Source organism: Schistocerca serialis, chromosome 3 (assembly GCF_023864345.2).
Source record: "Schistocerca serialis cubense isolate TAMUIC-IGC-003099 chromosome 3, iqSchSeri2.2, whole genome shotgun sequence".
NCBI classification, from domain to species: Eukaryota; Metazoa; Arthropoda; class Insecta; order Orthoptera; family Acrididae; genus Schistocerca; species Schistocerca serialis.
In genome coordinates this window covers 699,703,802-699,720,354 of record NC_064640.1, presented here as the reverse complement: position 1 = coordinate 699,720,354, position 16,553 = coordinate 699,703,802, and the positions used below count along the sequence as shown (strand labels likewise).

At 36.5% G+C, this 16,553-nt stretch overlaps 1 protein-coding gene across 1 annotated transcript in view; it reads right to left on the bottom strand.

The window, feature by feature from the left end:
* Positions 1 to 16,553, bottom strand: part of LOC126470569 (endosome/lysosome-associated apoptosis and autophagy regulator family member 2-like) — a 221,996-nt gene that overhangs the window by 84,818 nt on the left and 120,625 nt on the right. The gene's annotated exons all lie outside the window — the stretch shown is intronic.

The window sequence follows — 16,553 nt, the reverse complement described above, 5'->3', positions numbered from 1 at the left end:
TAATCATCTCTTTTTATGTATGAACTGCAGCTGGCCATGTCACTGCAGGCTATCTGTACCAGCTGACCAACCAGTTGTGTCCAAGTTAAATGCGCTGGTAAAATTGCTGTCCCATATTATCGCTAAATTGATGTGTGAGTAACGCACAACACTAAATGTACCCTTATTACATACTTGACAGTACTCAAGGCAGCTTAGCTTGGCTGCAGTCCCACGTGAAAAAATCCAATGAGGTTCCAGCAAATACGGAAGAATACATACTGTAATGTTTACATCAGGTTTATTCTTATGAGGAATGGATTATTGTTAGTATCTTTTGTTATAGGGTGACATCAGTAATAGTTTTGTAACTTAAATTCTATTGTTGACTTATAAACAAATATAAATTCTGTACTAATTATAAACATTTGGAAGAATTAGTAAAAGCATTCTTAAATTATTTATTCGGCTGTATACAAAAGCATGTTAGCAAAGCCTGCACTTAATTAGTTCCAAAGTAATTACCAGTTTTGTCAAAAGTATTGTTTGTTCAACTATATCTGTTAATTTCATCATTTAAACAAATAATTTGGCTTAACCCTAGTAGTAGAAGAAACTGTTAAAAAGACGGAATTTTTCTATATATGCAGTTAATTGAATGGGTTATGTTTCAATTGTAATATCTGTAAACTAAACTTTGAACAATACATAGTTTCACTGGCTATTATTTTAAGGATATATAAAGGCCCAATTTTTGGTCCCGAGACAGTCAGTCCATGGCCGATTTCAGATGAGGAACCCGTATTGGTTAATTCAACAACAATGCATCTACTTAACTGTGAAATATGTGTAATACAAATAGGCCATGTGTCAAAACAATGACAGTGTCTGTTCAATACATACCATATTATTCTGTAACAACTGTGAACTGTGTGGTTATGTTTTTACTGCTCACAGATGTTCAATGGTAAACTATTGTAGCAATATGCTGATGTGTGCCTGCAAACTATTAATGAGGCTTATTGAAAATTAAACAATAGTGCACTGGCCATATTAACTGTGTAATATTGTGGGGTGGTGAACAGTGAAAGTAAAGATGGAAGTGAAATGCAACTGTGCAGCTGTTGGCTACATCATTTATGTAGTCAGAGTTCAACTTCCACCCCCCCTATTTTTCAGCCAATATAGCAAAACAGTATGTCAACACCTAGAACAATCAACAAAGAAATAAAGCAGGTGAATGTCACAATGTTGGGCCAACATACGTCATAGCAGCACAGCTGACTTCTTTGTTCTTTACTCCAGTCCCTTCGTGAGTCTGTGACAGAATTGTTTCACCCATTTTCCTAATACCAGTTTCTCTAAATCCATTTGCAATCCCTATCTGTACAATGGTGGCTATTTTCCAATCCTGGTCAAGTGTAAAATTAACACCTGTGGAACACTGAACGAAAAAACGTTTTCTTCTGTGATGGGGAATAATTAGAATTTTTAACAATAATGACATGTGTTGTTGTTAGATTAAAAAAATTTCATATTCTAAACACTGTCCATTCCTACTCATCCATAAATCCAAAAAGTTAAGAGAACCCTCAACAGAGAAATTTAAATTATGGTGAAAAGAGTTTAAAGTTTCTTGTAGCCTAAGCACCTCATCCTTACTCCCATTAAAACTGATCAATCAAGAATCAAGAATTTTATTCACCGTAGATCATTTTACAATGATATTGGCTTTGTCATACAAGATGTACTAGTACATGCAGAATAATAAAATAAACTTCTGTCAATACATTATAGAATACATTTGAAGCATGGCAGTGTACCAAATTACAAAGGATAGCTTTTAAAAGTTAACACAACAAGCTATCTTATAATCTAATATAATATGGTATTTTATTGTTTATAGTATAAACTTTGTAATTACACAAGATTAACCACAGCACAAAATAATATGGTTAACTACGGACAACTTTTAAATGCTTATATTCTCCTCAGGCATCTCAAAGAATTCTTTAATGTCATAGAATGGATGATCTGACAGCCAGCTGTACCACTTAATTTTAAAAGAATTTGTATACATAGACTGAACATGAACTGGCAGTTTATTGAACATTTTGGGTGGGTTAACTTTGGGGGGATTTCCTATTCTTGCTAATCTGTGGTGCGGTATGTCCAAATTACCATTAGCCCTGGTGTTGTGTTCGTGTATTTTTAGAGTACAGACACATAGATGTATAGATTTATAATTGTAAATATTCTGAGTCTGGAAAAAAGAGGACTACAGTGCTCCCTATGACCTCTCTTATATATTATACATATGACTTTTTTTTGTAATTTCAATACGTTTTTGATGTGAGGGGAGTGCCCCCATATAATCAGACCATATGAAATATGTGACTGGAATAGCCCAAAGTATGTCACCCTGAGGTACTCCAAGCTCACTACCTCCCTTAGTTTCAAGAGAAGGTATGCCACCCGAGATATTTTTTCACATACATGATTGACATGTTCCTCCCAATATAGTTTTGAGTCAATGTGAATACCTAAGAGTTTTACCGACATATTGCCTACTTCCTTTGATGTTCCCATTAAAAGTTGTTGTGTTTTGTCAGGGTTGCATAGGAGCTTATTGGCTGCAAACCAGTCCAGGGCCTTATCTAGTGTTTCTTTTGTTAGGTTATTCAGATCTGAAATGTTCTGATGTGTGGTAAGTAGTGTTGTATCGTCAGCATAACACACAACAGGGTGAGCTATATTTTTAGGTAAATCATTAATAACGACAATGAAGAAGAAGGGTCCAAGGATAGACCCTTGTGGTACACCTGTGCTGATTTCCATGATGGAAGAATTTAAATTTCTGACTGAAACGAATTGTTTTCGGTTACTTAAATAAGAATTTATCACAGATAAAGTGCTCCCTCTCACCCCATAAAACTCTAGTTTCCCCAGTAGTATGTCAACAGAAATGCAATCGAAAGCTTTGCTTAGGTCACATAATACCAGTGATACCTTGTTATTATTTTCAAAAGCTGTTAAGGTTTGGTCAATGATTTCCGAGATGGCCCCTGTTGTGTTCTTCCCCTTTCGAAAGCCAAACTGATTGTTACATAGGATATTGTGTTTTTCAAAGAAGTTGCTTATTTGTGTGTGTATCAGCGCCTCAAATATCTTTGAGAATATTGGAACAATGGAGACTGGTCTGTAGCTTTGGGGGAGATGTTTGTCTCCTTTTTAAAAACTGGGACAACTTTTGATACCTTGAGTGCATCCGGAAAAACTTCAAATTCTACACATTTATTAAAAATATAAGCTAATGGTTTGGCGACTGAGTGTATTGTCTTTTTAATTATGTTATTTGATAACCAATAACAGTCCATACTTTTAGAACCTGAAAATTTGGATACAGCTTTTATAACATCAGCAGGTGTGACAGCCCTCCATTGAAATGCCAGGTTAACAGACAGTGGTGTTCCAACAAGGTTCATTGCAGATGAATTTGTTGCTTTGATACTGTTACTTATTTCTTTAACCGAGTTTAAAAAGTACTCATTTAATTCTTCAGGATCAAGCAGAGCTGTTTCTGTGTGTTTCGGTGTATTCTCTTGTTTTATTATTTGCCAGGCTGCCTTGCATTTATTGGGAGCTCTTTCTATATAGTTCTCCACTGCTTGCTTTTTTGCCAGAAGAAATTTAGCTTTATAGTATTTTTTGCATTTCAGATATGACCTATGAATGTTCACACTCTGTTCTGCCCCTTGGTCAGAAGCTTGTTTATGCATCTGGTACAGCATATGCAAGCTTCCTCTAATTTCTACTAGCTCTTGTGTGAACCAGTTCAGACTTTTCTTTTTCATTTCAATGAATATATTGTCAACATAATGTCTCTACAGTACATTTTTACTAAGAAGCTCATTCTGCTTTGCACAAAGAGTTCATGTTCCAAACAACAGGTATTTATAAAAATCTTAGAATCCCAGAAAGGCTTGAACTCATTGGTAAGCCATCATTTTGATGAAAAATATGTCCATGAAAGGAAAAATAATTAAATGAAAGAGATTGGCCTACTAAGTCAATAAGTTCATTCACCAATGACAAATCTGCTTTACTGTGGAAAATAAGATTATTCTGAACCAACTCTAAGGTTTCTATAAATGGAACATAAATAAGTGATACCCGAGGAAAACAAAATACAGTCACTCGATAGTGTAAGGTCATTAATGTAATTAATAAATTCATGACTGTTATTTAAACAATGCACCATGTCGACAGCATTTCATTTTGACAGAAGCTGCTGATGACATTTTTTGGACTCTGAAAGGAGCTAACCACATATGTAGTTTTTGCTGTCATATCTTGCATGAGTTTATGCCGTGAGCTTTACTTTTGTCATTGTTAGTAATCTGCATGTACAACTTATATTAAATTTCCTTATGACACTGGCAGCTTTGCCACATGAAATTGTGCCTGACCAAGGTGACCTCTGTCAGCCACAGTGTACGTTACCTGTCCCTGTCGCTCTGGCACTGGTACATTTGGTTTCTGTCTGTGCGAGTGAAAAGTCATTGCAGCTGACATACCGTATGCATTTCTTGATTTATGGCATGTACAACTGCCTCTTGAGGTTATGCAGTTGCATAGACAATGGAAATTAATTTATAAACAGATGAGAAGGGAACAGAATATGGATCCAAGTGTGAGGATAGCTAAGAAAAATTATAATTCAAATGAGGAAACAAGAGTAAGGCAGTACTACATAACACATCACGGATTATTGTTCCGGGGAAAAACTTTAGACAAACTGGAGTGGAAGCTGTGCTTTCCAGAAAAACATCTTGATAAATGAAATTATTACCTTCATGAAAGTTATGGCTTCTGTGGCACTGGGAAAACTGTATCCAGGATTCAGGAAATGGTAACTTTTAACAACTTGTGGCAAATGCTCAAAAAGAGGTTCGATGGGTGTGATAAACGCAAAAGGGTGAAGATTACTGAAGTATAGTCTAGAGATCTAATGTATTCAATTCTTCCTAATGAGTGAAGAGAGTTAATTTCTGTGGATTTTCCAGGCACCCTTCCAGCACCTAATGGAGGTTATACAGATATTTTTTTAGTTTTAGACACATTTTCTAAACATATTAAACTTTATCTCATAAAAAGAGCCAATACTAAAACCATAATTGAAAAATTAGAAACAGATTACTTTTACAATGTGGGGGCACCAAAATCAGTTTCATCAGACAATGGGCCACAATTTTTTTCAAAGAGATTTATGAAATGTCTGGGAATGCACACAATCAACAATACAAAACCTTTAGCATAATTTCTGAGGGTGAATATGAGCTAAAGAGTCATGAAGTAAATCAATAGGTTGTGTAGAAAATATTGAAACAAAATAAATTCTGCATGCACCAGCTAAGAACATAATTAATATTTAATATTATTGATTATTAATTATAATTATTAATACATTAATTATAATTATCAATATATCAATTATAATTAATAATTAATAACAATTAATAGCCTGTGGAATGAATCCACTGGCCCTGCACCTTGTGAACAAAGTTTTGTAGAAAAACTCACTGACATCTTTGAGGAAGATATTGAATTTCCAATGTTAAGTGAAAATCCTCAGGATGGAAAGATTAAGATAGTAAAAGAAACAATAAAGAAGGCATTAGAAAGAAAGAAGAGGCTTGACCAAAATATAAAATCAGCCATTTCAAGATAAGATATTTACTCTTGGTAAAAACAAGAGAAAAGTCCAGAAGATTAAATTAAGAAACAAATAAATTGTTGTATGTATATCATGGGTGCTATAAGTTGCACATGATAATACTTATGAACTAGCTTATACAAAATCTAATACAATCTTTGGTTTGAAGAACACAACACCAGTAAGATATCTAAGAACCCATCCATAGCAGCCTGAACTATTTCTAAATTTTGGAAACAAACGCTTTGGGGAAAGAATGAAAAGCATTTCAGCAAATGGATAAATTAATTACATAGGGTCTCCACTGATCTTTAATGAATACACTATTTGGTGAGCAGTGCCTTCCCCTAGTTGGGTGCAACCATTCTTTTTTTCTGGTACACTCACATCTACATCTTTCCTATCTGTGGTTCTGTTCCAGCTTTTGTTACACTTCTCACTGTCTAAGGTTCTGTCCCAAATTCGGTTTTTGCATGTTATGAGGTTCTGCTCAAAAGTGTGCTTAATCATTTTATGAACAGCCTGTCACTGCTTGACATGCATTTTCATATAACGTCTTGCCTTGTTAAAGGTTTCATTTTAGTCATTAGCTGATTCATAGCTGAAACTGATACTGAGCAGTGCCTTCCCCTAGTTGGGTGCAACCATTCTTTTTTTCTGGTACACTCACATCTACATCTTTCCTATCTGTGGTTCTGTTCCAGCTTTTGTTACACTTCTCACTGTCTAAGGTTCTGTCCCAAATTCGGTTTTTGCATGTTATGAGGTTCTGCTCAAAAGTGTGCTTAATCATTTTATGAACAGCCTGTCACTGCTTGACATGCATTTTCATATAACGTCTTGCCTTGTTAAAGGTTTCATTTTAGTCATTAGCTGATTCATAGCTGAAACTGATACTGAACTTTAATGCACAAATAATATCTCTTGTCATCAATTACTATTTCAGTTAACATCCTTTAGTGCTTTCACAACTTGTATCGATATCAAGTCTTCAATATAAGTAACTTAGTGCCTGTCTTTGCCAATTTTTTCAACATGCACATATGATATCCTTTTTTACATTCTCAAGTATGACTGCTAAGTGTAACAGTGTCTAATGACTCATGGTGATAGGGAGGGGGAAAGGGGGGGCGGGGGGAGTGGACAGGGACTGACAATTTGAAGCTGTGGAAGAAGTGGACCAAGTTACAACGAAATGCGCTAGTAAAGTGTTTGTGGAAGAGACTGTTAGTTAGATAAAAGATGTAGAGAATGTTTCCTTTCCATGCACAGCAAGAAAAAAAACTTTCTAAAGAGAAATGCAAGAGAGAGATACATTCTTTTGTATTATGAAATAGTGTGATGTACATATGTTTTGAAATTTTTGTATTTTATGTCTTTTAGTTTATAGCCAGGGAAGGTTATTAGAAATCTATATTTGTAATATATTATACAAAAATTTGTTTGTTTCTACTTTGTTTCTTATATTTTCTAGAAAAATATTGTGGCATCTTATAGACCACTGAACTATCCAGTCAAATATTTCTCCACATTTGTCTGTATAATTCAATGGAGGGAGGGTGTGTTATGAGATATAACAAGTGGGTACACCGTATTTGTTGCGTCATCAGTTTTGAATAATTACAGATTTTTTTCACAAGCTTATTATATCACCGATACAGCTGTTTGTGTAATATGTAATAGGTATATGACAATCAGCAAATCAGTTAATAGTCAAAGCTCAATTTAAATACATTGTTCAATTAATTCTTCTCGCTGCAATTATTCCATTTATACCACTAGTTTGGCTATATCTTACATTAATTAAAAGTTATAGTTAATTGAAGATAGTATTACAGTTCTATACGAGGAAAGAACCTATGAGCTAACTAGCAGAATCCAATATAATGACCTGCACCATTCAAAGCTAAGTATTCTGGCTTTCCAGTTATGTATTTTAGAGTGCCTGAAACTAATTATCTTCCACAGTAATTAAACCTGAAGTTCTGAGACAGTGCCAATTTTCATTGCAGATTTTGTCCTAACCACTGTTAGATTCTGTGCTTTGACTACTAACTTTGGTTATCTTAATTTTTCTGTGTAGTATGATGTGAAGCACCAATTAATTAACTGAAAAATAAATAATTTTATGTATATAACTATTATATTCATTATGGTACCTATACTTGTAAACAAGAGGATTAACACCATGGAAGGATAATAGAATTCAAATACTTTTTTAAAAATTTCTAGTCTTACAAAAAGCTTGTAGTCTACTGAAAACAGCCATATTCAACCAGCCCCAGAGTCTGCAGTCAGCAGCTGGAAATCAGAGAAACAATAGGTATGTCCCGTGGTATAGTAAAGTTCACCATAGTCATAATAGTTCATAAAACGTATCATGTTCAAGTTAGATCTCATACCCTTATTAACTCAATGATAAGATCTTATAATCATTTAACATTGTGAATTTGCATTCAACTTACATGATTGTGATTAACTTCCACAGAAGTGTAATGCTATGATAATAGTCCCGTGCAGCAATAAACAGTGTTAACTAGTGCTCAACCTTGAAAATAGTGTGTTACTCTGATGAAATTATTCTGCCACCTGTATAGTGAGCAATCTTGTGACTTTTATGTTGATAATGCTTTTGCCACACTAAGCAACTACTAACTATTTCTTCAAGCATAAGTCTGCTGCATTAGAACCTTAACAGAAAGAACTGTAACCAAATGCAGTATGTAACATTGTTTGCCTGCATTCAAAAGAGAACTGTGCAACATGAACTGGCCATCAACCATTAACATTTCAAAAATTTCATCGTCATTGGGGCTCAATTCAAAGTGGAACTCATCACTGAAGACAATTCTACTCCAGTCAACGAGATTCTAGGCTGAAGATGTGTCTGAAGATTGGATACCGACACAATTGTCAAACACTGTACGACCCGACAACCAGTTGGTTGTCATCCATGGCACTCTTACAGCACTGTGGTATTCCGGCAATATTTTATGTCCCATTTAGTTGCCCTCCATGGCAAGCCATCCTGGGCTTACATTTCAGCATAATCTGTTGTGCATAATAAGTTGTGCATAATCTGGCATGATATTCCTCAAGAGGACATCCAACAACCCTATCAATCAGTGCCATGCCAAATAACTCCTTGCCTAAAGGCCACAGGTGTACCAGTGTGTTACTGACTTGTTCAATGTGTGAAGCTTTTTCTCTACAATATATCATCCAATTATTCCAGTTATCCTGCTAATGTAATTATTCGTTTGTCTGAAGATCTACATCACATGTACCAACTTCCATCCCATTTGGATAAAAGCCTTTCTAAATCACTGTAATTATACCTACATAGGGATGAGACCTATTTATAGCAACCTTAAATAGTCTAGAAGATGGCATCTCATATAATGTATCTAGTATGGGAAACAATGTATAAACAGACTCACTAGACAAAGTGAAAACTTTATTATAATAAATAGAGAAAGAAACAAATAATATTAAGCAACTACAATGCTCTCCACCTGATAGTATATGTGGAAAATATTCTTAAAGTGACAGAAACTTCTTTCCACTAAAAGTGGTGCAAACTGCCTTACTAGATAATTTGAGATCTCTGAACTATAGTGAGAATGATGATAATGAACACTGCGCCCATGACTGTGAGCTGAAACTTAAAGTAGCAAAAAGATATTTCTCCTGCTTCCTCCATGAACTGTGTACCTTTTGATGATAGGGTGGCTTGCATGTACTGTGGATGCAACATCATCAGAGGGGTATTGGCAAAGTGGTGTGTCTAACATACAGTTCGAGAAGTGGGGCACCACAATTTTTGATAGTTGCAGGGACACTAGTCTTGATCACTGACTGGTTTGGCCTTGTTACGTTAACACTATGGTCTTGCTACGTTGGTATTGCAAATGAATGAAAGCAAGGGGAAACAACAGCCATTATATTTCCTGAGAACAAGCATCTCGTCTGTATGGATTATTGATGATGGCACCCACTTGGGTAACATATTCCAGACATAAAATCGTCCTCCATTTGGATCTCCAGGCGAGGATCACTCAGGATGATGATGCTACCAGAAAAAAAATCTGGCATTCTATTGGATAGAGGATGAATTGTTAGATCTCTTAATCAGATGAATACATTAGAGAGTTTGAAACGAGAAACCGATAGGCTGAAGTCAGATATTTTAGGAATAATAAAGCGTGGTAGAAGAAAGAACAGAACTACCAGCCAGATGAGTTATTATGAAATGAGTAGCTTTACAGATCAAGAGGTTGAAATGGTGTACGTTGAGATGAAAGAAATTATTCAGATCGTTAGCGGAGATAAAATTTATTTGTGATGAAAAACTGGAATTCAGTAGTTGGAAAAGAAAGGAATAATCATTGCCATATTGCCAGTTAGTTTTCCATGAGTGTGTTGTAATATAGGATATATGTATCCACCATAATCAGTCACAATCTTTAAGATTATTAATCTTATTATATTAATTTATTACAAGTAGGGACGGGAAACTGTAGCATCTCTTTTTGGCAAAATTCACATCTATATTTTGTAAAATTTGAATCTATTATTGTCGAAAATCGCATCTATTTTCTTTGTTTGTAAATGAGCAGACGCACAAATTTATAAGGTTCTCACGCTAATGAGTGACGACAAAAAAATTATTAATTCTTTGAAACTGAATGTTTAAAAAAGTGCTGATAAGGAACTTTTTGACTGGAATGTTTGCTTTTGCAAAAATTTCAGCAACTTTTTCTTCGTTTGGCTGTATTTCAACTTCCAAAAATGAGTGTTCTGTTGTTCTTTATTTGTGGATAGCTCATTTCTTACAACGATGCTGGACACTTCATGTTTACTTAAAGCTCACATATACATAGTTGCAAAGCAGCAGCGTTTTCCCGCCAGTTAAGAGAAAGCGTCTCCGATATAAGGTGTTTCTGAACATAATTTGTCTTTTCCTGCCCAATTTGAAGATTAAAAAATCTGCTGATAGCAAATTTCGACCTTTTGTGGGCATTCATAGACCTATGACCCACCTAGCGTGAGATGAATGCTACCCGAATAACAGCGCTACAGACAGAACTGACAAGGCACTTCGCGTAGAAGAAGAATCGAACTTACACCAACTAGATTTTAACGTTAGGGGAAGAATTTCAGCCCCGTCGAAAAACATTACAGATTTTGTTTCCTAATCGCTATAGTGCAAAGGACGAGCGCTTTAGGCTATAGTCGCAGATGGCTGCGAGCGTAAACAGACCATAATTTTGACAGCCACGGGGGAAGGGGTTGTGAAGGCAAACAAAACCCGCCTCCATTTCGCTTGGGACCAATCTACAGCAGAATTGTCGCATTGTCATAGGGATCGCCGATCTCTTCTGGTGTTGTAAGGGTTGTAGTCGAATCCATGATGGACCAGGATTAGTCGCTTCACTTATTTCAAAACAGGAAAATAAAACAACAAGCAACTCACAGTAGGTCTACAAAGCGTTCGCGGACGTCTACCACGTAATTGCCTGTTGAAGTTAACAGAGTATTGTTAACGACGTTTTTCAGGCCCGACCTCTAAGGGTATTTGGTACAACTACTTTCAAAACATCCGCCTCATAATTTGCCACATTAAAACTGTCCGCATTATACTATCTTTTGAGCTTTAGCTAACAAACAAACGTACTCGTTTCTTTCCCATAAATAGCTGGGTCCCATGGCTGAATACTACGTTGCATTACGCGACATGTGTCTTAGACCATTCAGCCGTCCACAACTGGCATGGTGTATTGATACATGATTACGTTCGTACACTCTTTTTTTGCAAGTAGATTCTCGTGCACATTATCACTCCAAATTGGACTTCGCCTTTTAACTGCTTACATTTTCGATATTGAACGCAGAAAATAAAGCTATTTCAGGCTATTTATGATAAATAGTCCATCTGGATACAATTCACTATGAAACAGCGTCTATTAAGAAATTTCGCATTTTGAGGTAGAATTCGCATTTATCGGTCACTATTTATTAGTAATGTGTTTTGAGCCACTAGTATCTGGCATCAAGGTATACAAATAATTATACACAGCTAGTAAAGAAATTAGCAGTAATCCAATTAACAGTATTTCTAGCAAAAATAATGTAATCGATGATGAGCAATAGTGGCACAAAATGTGTCATTGATACATTAATGTAATAAGATTAATAATCCTAAACATTGTGTATGGCACCTAACTATATCCATTATGCAGCAGGCACAAAAAATAGTAGGAGAATACGGACTGGGTGAAAGAAATAGAAGGGCAACTTGCCTGGTCGAATTTTGCACAGAGCACAATTCAGTCATTGCTAACACCAAGTTTAAGAATCATAAAAGAAGTTTTTATAAGGGAAGAGATCTGGAGACATCAAGTTTTAAATAGGTTATAACATGGTACTGTAGAGATTTCAAAACCAGAATTTAAACTGCAGAATAAACCCAGGGCAGATGTGGACTCTAACTATAATTTATTGTTTAGGTGCTGCAAATTAGAACTGAAGAAATTGTAGAAAGGTAGGAAGTTAATGAGATGGAACCTTGATAAACTGAAAAAAGCATTGGTTGTTGAGGATTTCAAAGGTTTAGATGATAGTTGACTGAAAGAGAGGAATGGAATTCAATGGAATATGAATGCATAGCATTGACAGATGATCAAAAAGACAAGATACAGTAACTATCCTTTGGATATCACATGAGATATTGAGTTCAGTTGATAAAAGAATAAAATTTAAATGAAACATGCAAAATAAATGAGATTGACAGAATGTGCAAACTGCCTAAAGAAGAACTGCAAAGCTGTAGAAGAATGCATGACTATGGAAAAGTAGATACCACCTACAGGAAAATTAAAGAGAGTTTTGGAGAAAAGAGAATCAAGTGTATGAATATCAATAGCATTTGTAGATTTAAAGAAAGGGTTTGATAATGTTGACTGAAACACAGTCTCTTAAATCATGAATATGGCAGGGTTAAAATACAGGGAGCAAAAGGTCACCTACAACTTTTACATGTAGCAGACTTCAGTTTTAAGAGTCAAAGGACATGTAAGAGAAGCTGTAGTTGAGAAAGGAATGAGACAGATTTGAACCCTATCCTTGACATTATTCAGTCTGCTTATTGATGAAGCTGTAAAGGAAACCAAAGAGAAATTTGGCTAGAGAATTAAAATTCAGAGTTAAGAAAGTTAAACATTAAAGGCTTGCCAATGACACTGTAATTCTGTATGAAATTTTAAGATTAGTTGAATAAAATGGGTGATGCCTTGAAAATAAGTTACCATACAAGAGGAATATCAACAAAAGTAAAACAAGAATGTATTCAAATTAAATGAGACAATGTTGTGAGACACTTAAAGTGGGCAGCAAAACATTTGACAATAGTTGAGGTAGAGATGATGTAAAATGCACACTGCCAATAGCAAGAAAAGTATTTCTGAAAAAGAGAAATTTGTAAATAGCAAACTTAAATTAAAGCATTAGAAAGCCTTTTTGAAAGTATATTCTGGAGTGCATTCTTGTCTACAAGTGAAACAAGAATAATAAACCCTGCAGACAAAAAGAGAATTAGTGATCACAAGGTCGTTGTAGCTAGGCTCAATACCGTTTCTTCCAAATTCACCAGAAACAAACGCAAAATAATTTTATTTAAAAAAGCGGATAAAGTGTCACTAGAAGCCTTCCTAATAAACAATCTCCATTCCTTCCAAACTGACTATGCAAATGTGGACGATATGTGGCTCAAATTCAAAGACATAGTAGCAACAGCAACTGAGAGATTCATACCTCATAAATTGGTGAGAGATGGAACTGATCCCCCATGATACACAAAACAGGTCCGAACGCTGTTGAAGAGGCAACGGAAAAAGCATGTGAAGTTCAGAAGAACGGGAAATCCCGAAGATTGGCTAAAATTTACAGAAGCGCGAAATTTGGTATGGACTTCAATGCGAGATGCCTTTAATAGGGTCCACAATGAAAAATTGTCTCGAAATTTGGTAGAAAATCCGAAGAAATTCTGGTCGTATGTAAAGTACACAAGCGGCAAGACGCAGTCAATACCTTCGCTGCGCAGTGCCGATGGTACTGTTACCGACGACTGTGCCGCTAAACCGGAGTTATTGAACGCAGTTTTCCGAAATTCCTTCACCAGGGAAGACGAATGGAATATTCCAGAATTTGAAACACGAACAGCTGCTAGCATGAGATTCTTAGAAGTAGATACCTTAGGGGTTGCGAAGCAACTCGGATTGCTTGATATGGGCAAGTCTTCAGGTCCAGATTGTATACCGATTAGGTTCCTTTGAGATTATGCTGATACAATAGCTCCCTACTTAGCAATCATATACAACCGCTCGCTCATCGATAGATCTGTACCTACAGACTGGAAAATTGCGCAGGTCGCACCAGTGTTTAAGAAGGGTAGTAGGAGTAATCCATCAAACTACAGACCTATACTATTGACGTCGGTTTGCAGTAGGGTTTTGGAGCATACACTTTATTCAAACATTATGAATCACCTCGAAGGGAACGATCTATTGATACGTAATCAGCATGGTTTCAGGAAACATCGTTCTTGTGCAACGCAGTTAGCTCTTTATTCGCACGAAGTAATGGCCACTATCGACAGGGGATCTCAAGTTGATTCCGTATTTCTAGATTTCCGGAAAGCTTTTGACACCATTCCTCACAAGCGACATCTAATCAAGCTGCGGGCCTATGGGGTATCGTCTCAGTTGTGCGACTGGATTCGTGATTTCCTGTCAGGAAGGTCGCAGGTCGTAGTAATAGACGGCAAATCATCGAGTAAAACTGAAGTGATATCAGGTGTTCCCCAGGGAAGCGTCCTGGGACCTCTGCTGTTCCTGATCTGTACAAATGACCTGTGTGACAATCTCAGCAGTTCTCTTAGGTTGTTCGCAGATGATGCTGTAATTTACTGTCTATTAAGGTCATCCGAAGACCAGTATCAGTTGCAAAGCGATTTAGGAAAGATTGCTGTATGGTGTGGCAGATGGCATTTGACGCTAAATAACGAAAAGTGTGAGGTGATCCACATGAGTTCCTAAAGAAATCCGTTCGAATTCGATTACTCGATAAATAGTACAATTCTCAAGGCTGTCAATTCAACTAAGTACCTGGGTGTTAAAATTGCGAACAACTTCAATTGGAAAGACCACATAGATAATAATGTGAGGAAGGCGAGCCAAAGGTTGCGCTTCATTGGCAGGACTCTTAGAAGATGCAACAAGTCCACTAAAGAGACAGCTTACACTACAATCGTTCGTCCTCTGTTAGAATATTGCTGCGCGGTGTGGGATCCTTACCAGGTGGGATTGACGGAGGACATCGAAAGAGTGCAAAAAAGGGCATCTCGTTTTGTATTATCACGTAATAGGTGAGAGAGTGTGGCAGATATGATACGCGAGTTGGGATGGAAGTCGTTAAAACAAAGAGGTTTTTCGTCGCGGCGAGATCTATTCAGTCACCAGCTTTCTCTTCCGAATGCGAAAATATTTTGTTGAGTCCAACCTTCATAGGTAGGAATAATCATCAAAATAAAATAAGAGAAATCAGAGCTCGCACAGAAAGGTTTAGGTGTTCGTTTTTCCCGTGCGTTGTTCGGGAGTGAAATGGTAGAGAGACAGTATGATGGTGGCTCGATGAACCCTCTGCCAAGCACTTAAATGTGAATTGCAGAGTCATCATGTAGATGTAGATGTAGATGTAGAGAAGGTTTTGAAATGTGATGCTACAGAAGAATGCTAAAGATTAATGAAGAGGGACTGAATCAAAGTGGGGAAAGAAGAAATTTATGACACAGCTTGACTAAAAGAAGTGATTGGTTGATAGGACCTATCTTGAGGCATTGCGAAATTATCAATTTGCTTATGCAGGGAAGTGAGGGAAGTAAGTGTTGTTCAGGGATACCAATGCGTGACTACTGTAGGCTGGATCAAATTGATGAGGTTATATTATTTATGCAGAGATGACAGGATACACTTGTGTGGAGAGCTTCAAACCAGTCTTCAGACTGAAGACTACAACAATAATTTCAACTCCAGAATGAGATTTTCACTCTGCAGTGGAGTGTGCGCTGATATGAAACTTCCTGGCAGATTAAAACTGTGTGCCGGACCGAGACTCGAGCTCTGGACCTTTGCCTTTCACGGGCAAGTGCTCTACCAACTGAGCTACCCAAGCACGACTTCCGTCCCGTCCTCACAGCTTTACTTCTGCTAGTATCTCGTCTCCTACCTTCCAAACTTTACAGAAGCTCTCGCTGATATGAAACTTCCTGGCAGATTAATCTGACAGGAAGTTTCAATAATTTCTACTGTTATTAACATCACAGCTGCTAAATTAATAATGCTTTACCATAACTGGTTAATAGACATTTGTGTTAGTTTAACAGCTAACGGATATTAACAAACAGAAAAAGTGTTGATAACAGCCTTAATGGGTGAAAGCTTTAATTTTGAGAGTCTTTTTGTGGTGCCTATCCGTGACTCAGCATCCCCGCCATATGGCGAGTAGCAACTTTCCTTCTCATAATATTGTTACACTCCATCCTGTATTTTCTGTTGTTCAAACAGAAAAGAAGATTGCTATCCAAAACATCACTCATTCATGAGTCACCTTTGGTCTATATTCATTCATTGGATTGCTGCCTGTCAAGGGATAGCTGCAGTAACATTCAGGGATGAAGTGTTGTTTTTACACTCATCAAATCAGTTACACTGCTATGATTTGTTACATTAAATATGCCCATCATTTTAGTGATTTCAGATTGTACAACGCATCTAAAAATCAAGTTTACTCTTTCCCTACA